We start from the raw sequence: 6506 nt of genomic DNA, 5'->3' as shown, positions 1-6506 counted from the left end.
AGGAGGCAGCCACTGGAGAGTATAAGGTTGTCACATGTGAGACCTGAAAGCGTAGTGCCTCCTTAAATTTTGCACCCTGGACACCTTACTTGGTTCACCACAATTCTAGGTTATGTGGCACCTGTGTATGACAGAATATTTTTATCATGAAACAGCGACCTCCACCCAAGCTGTCATGATGCCCTTCTGATGGTGTGCCCACTGCACACTCAAACTATGATTTCCCAATCATACTTCTGAGAAAGACAATTTGTTTAATGAGAAAAGTAATCTGTGTAGTAAAATTTGTGAGGGCAGATGGGGAGAGGAGACTGAAAAGCTGTCCAAACTGGAGTTAAGGGTAGTCTAGGGAACAGGTAAGATTCTTGAGAGTGACTCACAATTAAAACTGTTGCTTGTGTAGTGACATGAGGAAGATTAAGAAAGAGGAGAAATAAACTGGTGTCTAAAGGAAATATTTAACAAGTTCCATGAGTATTAAAGTTGTGAACCATGTTTACCAATTTCTCACTATATACATCTTATATCTCATTTATCTCAAGTCTCATATATCTGATATATCATACATGTCATATATACATATATATGTATACATATATATCATATAGCTGATTATGGACATATCTAGAATATATAAAAGAACTCAAAATGAAAGACAACTCAATTTTAAAATGGGCAAAAGAGGCCAGGGTTGTTTAGTGGTTGAGTACTTGTCTAGTATGTGTGAGGCCCTGGGTTCAGTTCTAGGATTTGACTAGAAATTTTCCAGAAAAATGAAAAAGGCCAACAAGCACATGAGGAAATGCTCAGAGGGATTAACTATTAGGAAAATACAAATAAGAACTATGAGGAGATGATCACTTCACATCCAAGAAGGATGGCTATAAACAAAGACAGAGACAATAACAAGGCCTGCTGGGGTTGTTCACTGGGCTTCACTGTGGGGGATGAGGCAGATACTTGGAGGAACTGTCTGCTGACCCCTGAAAAGGTTGAACGTATAGGTCTAAGCACCCGCCACCACTCCTAGGTATATACTGACAAGAACAGGAAATGTACACTCTCACATAAGTCTCTGTTTGAATGCTCATAGGGCTGGAAATGCATACAGCTCAGCGACAGAGCACCTGCTTGGCATGGAAGAAGCCGTAAGTTCAACCCTTTCCCCTTCAAAGGAAAAACAAGTTCACGAAGGCACTACTCAGAATCATAGCCTCGGAGCAGAAAAGGCTAGAAGCACTAATATGTGCTGTATTGTCAGCTGGCCAGAAAATACGGAGGCAAGTGAATTCAGCTACTCTGAAATATCCCTGAGAGGCCTGTAGCTCTTTGTGTTACTGAAGGCTGAGGAGGATTTCTGCTGAGCTTTCTGAGGGTTTGAGTGGCTAGAGCCTACCCAAGGGAAGGGGTTAGAGTTTAGACAGGGCCCTAGTATAAGGGTTAGGAGCTTGCACTCTTGAGGTCTTCATCAAAGGCCTTCTTCTTTGAAACCACCAAAGAGAGCATCATGTGGGTTTCTTGAGGCCTTTGAGGGCTGGAGCGTGAGTCAGCTCTCTGACTCGGAGAACAGTTTTTCAGGGAGGAACGAGCCACCAGTGTGTCATGGAGGGCAGAAGATAGTCACACCCAGCCCCGCAATGATACTTCAAGTCCCTGAATGCTGAATCACTTGGTCACCAGGATGGAGACCTCCCCACCACCCTAAGATGTCTCTGAGCCCCCACTGTCCTATGTCTGCCTGTTTCCCGAGAGGGAAACTCCCACTGCTCGTGACTATGGCAATCATTCCATGGTATCCTGAGGTCCCAGCTTGTAAAGTGCAGGGTAAGGATGAGACCAGGCCTTCACCTAATGGCATGTCCTTGCCCACTGGCTCAGATCATTTTCAGACCACATACAAATGGCCATTCCAAGAGATGGGTCTCTGAAGTTGAGGTCTCCATTTATGTGGGACAACTGCAGCAAATGGGGGAACGTCCTAAGGCTGATCCTGTCCCAGGATCATAAGAGTGGCAGAAACACATATGTCTCATACCGGAGTCTAAGCAGAAGGTTTTTATTCCACCGTTTATCAGATCCTAGCCAAAGAGAGAAACTACAGAGATAAGGAATCAGATTCATCATTAGATCAGCTAATCAAGGTGAGTAGTTCCATCCACCCCAGGCTGGCCTCAGACAACCCATCACTGATATACTAGCTATAACTGTGTGTATGGGGCTAGTGGAGCCAGCTCTTTCTCTCTCTCTCTCTCTCTCTCTCTCTCTCTCTCTCTCTCACACACACACACACACACACACACACACACACACACACACACACCAATCAACAGGAAAGGCTAACTTCTTCCTAACCCCATGTCATAAATGCTGTTGAAGCTCCAGTAGAGAAAGAAGCCACTTGGGGAGCTCACCGGGTACTGACTTCCAGCTTAGTCTAAGTACCTGAAGAAATTGTAATTTTTTTCACAGATCAAATTGTTACTGATCTCCAGGGCAACCAAAGGCTCAAAGCAGAAAATAGGCTCTTTTGTTACTTCAAAGGCTGGCCAGGGGGTTCAAATGATTGCATCCTTTGCAAGAGTTACATCTTTAGCTTAGGACATGAGTTTACCAGCAGTGAGTCATATATCAGAGGCGTTAGCTTTTTCCTAAGGTTTGGTTTAGCTCCATTTGAAAATACCTCAGTGGTAGACTGCTTGTCTAGCAATCAGAGGCCATAGGTTCAATTCCCAGCATACATACACACCCTTCCTCCCTCCCTCTCTCCCTCTCTCCCTCTCTCCCTCTCTCCCTCCTTTCCTCCAACACATTTATCTCAACAAGGGTATTACTGCTCAACTGCTCATTGCCTCTTAAGTTTAACATTCTGTGCTTGGCAGTAAAGAACCAGCCTTTCAGGAGGAGGTGGGGCAGGACACAAGAAGCTGGTTGCGACTACCTTTTTTATTTACAGTTTTTCTAATCAGATTTTTAAGCGTGGGTCGTTTTCCTCTATAAAATCTTTTTTAAGTTATTTCCTATTCTTTTTAAAATGCAGTATGGATCTTCTCTGGCTTGCCATATGTATTCATGTAGAGCGACCCATCTTCGGACCAAAGAAGGGAAATCCTGCAGATGCTAGCATGAGAGCTGGTGATCTTCCTGTCTCGGCTGCCCAGATCTGCTTCCACTGCTACTGAGTAGAGCTAAGGTTACAAAGGCAAGTTTGTCGAGACAAAAACTGGCGCTTTCTGTGCTTGAACCCTCCTGTAAGATAACTTGAGGCTTTTGAACTCCACAAGATTTAGGCAGGGAGAGAATTTTCAAAACAGAACAAAGGGGCTGAAGAGATAGATGGCTCAGCAGAGGTCCTGAGTTCAATTCCCAGCAACCATGTGGCGGCTCACAACCATCTACAATGGGATCCGATGCCCTCTTCTGGCATGCAGGTGTACATGCAGATAGAGGGTACATACATAAAATAAATAAATCTTAAAACACTATTAAAAAAAAAAAACAACAAAAAGGAGAAACACCCTTAGTCAAATGTTTAACCTGCAGACTGCAGCCACTTGCCAAAGACTGTACTTTGTCAGTAGAATTGGAGCAAGAGGGAGTACGTACGGGGGAGCGGAGCTTTAATGTTCTGCAAGCAGGAGGAGGCTAACAATCCAGTTAGTCAGCAGGCATGAATCCTCATTAATGTCTTCATCCAAACCCATTCTCTCCACACAGCTGTGAAAATATAAATTCACTGGACTGTTCTGACCAACACACCCAGAAACAAAAAAATATGATGCCAAAGAACTAATTAGATGAATACCACATGCCAGCAATGCCCAAGGAGGACTGTCTGGGCAACACGTTATAGGCCGAGGCAATACAGGTGTTCTTCGGACCCTTGTGGAAACTCAAAACTGCGGGTATTCAAGTCGTTCATATAAAATTGGTTAGTATGTGCATGGTACATATTCAGTCACCCCTGCATATACTTTTAACCACCTCTAGATTACTTATGATGTAAAGACTTTGTAAATAGTTGCTGTGCTGTGCTGTGTGGAGAAGGAATAAGGACCAGAAAAAAACAGCTGTATATGCTTATAAGAGGTGTGTGTGTGTTTGTGTGTGTTAATTAGAACTGAATGTAGGGCCTCAAACATGCTAGGCAAACTCTACACTACTAAGCTATATCCTCATGGTTTTTGTTTTTGTTTTGTTTTGTTTTGTTTTGTATTTATTTTGACATGGGGTCTCACGTAGTGGCCTTGAACTTGCAAAATTTCTGCCTCAGGCTCCTGAGTAGTTGAGATTATAGGTCTCTGGCATCAGGCCTGGCTAAATATTTGTGGGTAGGAGGGTGGCAGTGGTTATTGGAATTTAAACTCAGGGCTTTCTATGTACTAGGCAAGCTCTCTATCACTACACTCCAGTACTAGCAGTTTTGTTTTTCAAATACTTCCAACTTGTATCACATAGACTTCAATGAACAAAAAGCTTGCAGTCATGGACTCATCTGAACATTAGAATTGATACTGCTATAACCCTCATTCCCTGAGAGGCCACCAAAGAGAAGGACAAGGTGAGAATGAGTCCACCTAGTAAGAAACTAAAAGTGGGGAGGACAGGAGCACTCACTGCTTCCAGCGCTGTGCTATGGACAGCATCTCACAGTAGAGTGGCCTACAATGCCGCCTTTATGCCCAGCTTACTTGAAAGGTAATTAGGACCTGTCAATCACTTATGGATTCCGAGCCATAATTTAAATGTGGGTTAACTCTAGAGTCTGTTGCCAACCCTGTCATTGTCCTGGTTTTCTATACATTTAGAATCATGTTTGCATTATATAGACAAAAGAGCACAGGGCTCTTACAACTTGACTGAGCAGCCAGACAGGATACACATAGAAAAAAAGGGGAAAACCAGAATGGGAGTGTATGGCTGGGGTACCTGTGAGGAACTGCATCCTCAGATAAGGGCCTAATTCACAAGACCCAAGGCAAGTGAGTATATTGCAGCTGTGCCAAGTTTGTTAAGCATTTCCACCAGACTCTAGAGACAGGTGTGAAGAAGAGGCTGTACTTTAGGGAAGACCAATGACTTTCTGACATGGTGCGGTGTGGTGTGCATGTGGAAAAGGGGCTCTCTTTACAGAATCCTCTGGGGAAAAAGAAAGGACAGCCAGCCGTGCCCAGCTATACCATAAATGCCAATAACAATGCTCCCAGCCTCCAGGGGGGCAGCAGAGACAAAGGGAAATAGACATTCCTGAGCCCCACTCTAACAGAGCTGTGGCAGCTATACCATAAATGCCAATAACAATGCTCCCAGCCTCCAGGGGGGCAGCAGAGACAAAGGGGATAGACATTCCTGAGCCCCACTCTAGCAGAGCTGTGGTGACCGCTGAGCCCCACTCTAACAGAGCTGTGGTGACCGCTCCTAGCCTCAAGAGACAAAGCAGGGAGGAGAACAGTCTGGTTTCAACTGTAAATTAACCAGCCTAGGGCCTGACCTATGAAGGAGTTCAGAAGTTGCTGCCCAACAGCCTCAGGGTTGGGGGAGCTGGAGGGAAGCTTAGTCAGTCTGATAATCATTCTAAAACTCACAGCCAACACTCCTTCGGAAGCTTCCTTTAGGTCAATAAAGAAGTGTGAAAAACTGAAAGGTGAGCTGTCTAGAAACAATTTCCCAGAAAGAATCGCTGAAGGAAGCAGGAATGTTTAGCAAGGATAGAAGAAGTGATGGGGAAAAAAAGAATATTCTCATTCATCTTATGTAGAAATTTAGCATTTCCTTAATTGTGAACTTTTACTACAAAGTTAGATAGAAGCAGAAGTAACTGATCGTGTCACCAATAAAAATAACACAGATCTTTCACATCATGCCATGGTCATGGTGGATATCTTACAATACTATGGCTATTTAGGGTGAACAGTTGTCTCTATTTGCCTAGATTAGAGGGATTTCCTAGAACAAAAAGCTATCACGTTCCTAGGTAGCAGCGGCCAGTATGGTAAGAAAGATGCACTTAAATTACCATCTCACAATCTCATAAATGCAAATCAACACAATTTTCTCCTTTAGCGATGTTTTCTATTGCATTCGATGCATTTAAAGTGTTATTTTAATATAGTCTACACTTGCTTCACATTCATGTAACCTTTAACCATCCTCCCACAGTCCGCCATGTTCTTGGGTTACAAGTACAAGCAAGTGTAGCAAACTGTGGTGGCAGGGGAAAGTTGTTTAGGAATTAGATTTAGGAGGTTAGGGAATGTCACTATGACATTCTCTTCTTTCAACAGCTTTCTCCTGAATTTTTAGACCTTCAACCCCTGCACCCACCTCTGTCCTCATGCTGCTTGGGGACACATTCTGTTCACTTCTTTCATTCTCCTACAAACATCACAATAAAATGCTAGTAAATGATCAATAAAAGAATGAAAAAAAAATAAAGTGTTATTTTACATCTGTAGACTTCATTGAAGAGGTAGGTACACAGCACACCAAAAAACACACCAAAACACACC

At 43.4% G+C, this 6506-nt stretch overlaps 1 protein-coding gene across 3 annotated transcripts in view; it reads right to left on the bottom strand.

The window, feature by feature from the left end:
* Positions 1-6506, bottom strand: part of Plce1 (phospholipase C epsilon 1) — a 304329-nt gene that overhangs the window by 256177 nt on the left and 41646 nt on the right. The gene's annotated exons all lie outside the window — the stretch shown is intronic.

The sequence above is a fragment of the Mastomys coucha genome, unplaced genomic scaffold, assembly GCF_008632895.1.
Source record: "Mastomys coucha isolate ucsf_1 unplaced genomic scaffold, UCSF_Mcou_1 pScaffold21, whole genome shotgun sequence".
Classification (NCBI taxonomy): Eukaryota; Metazoa; Chordata; class Mammalia; order Rodentia; family Muridae; genus Mastomys; species Mastomys coucha.
The sequence above is the reverse complement of the archived record's forward strand: the minus strand, read 5'-3'. Positions and strand labels throughout refer to the sequence as shown.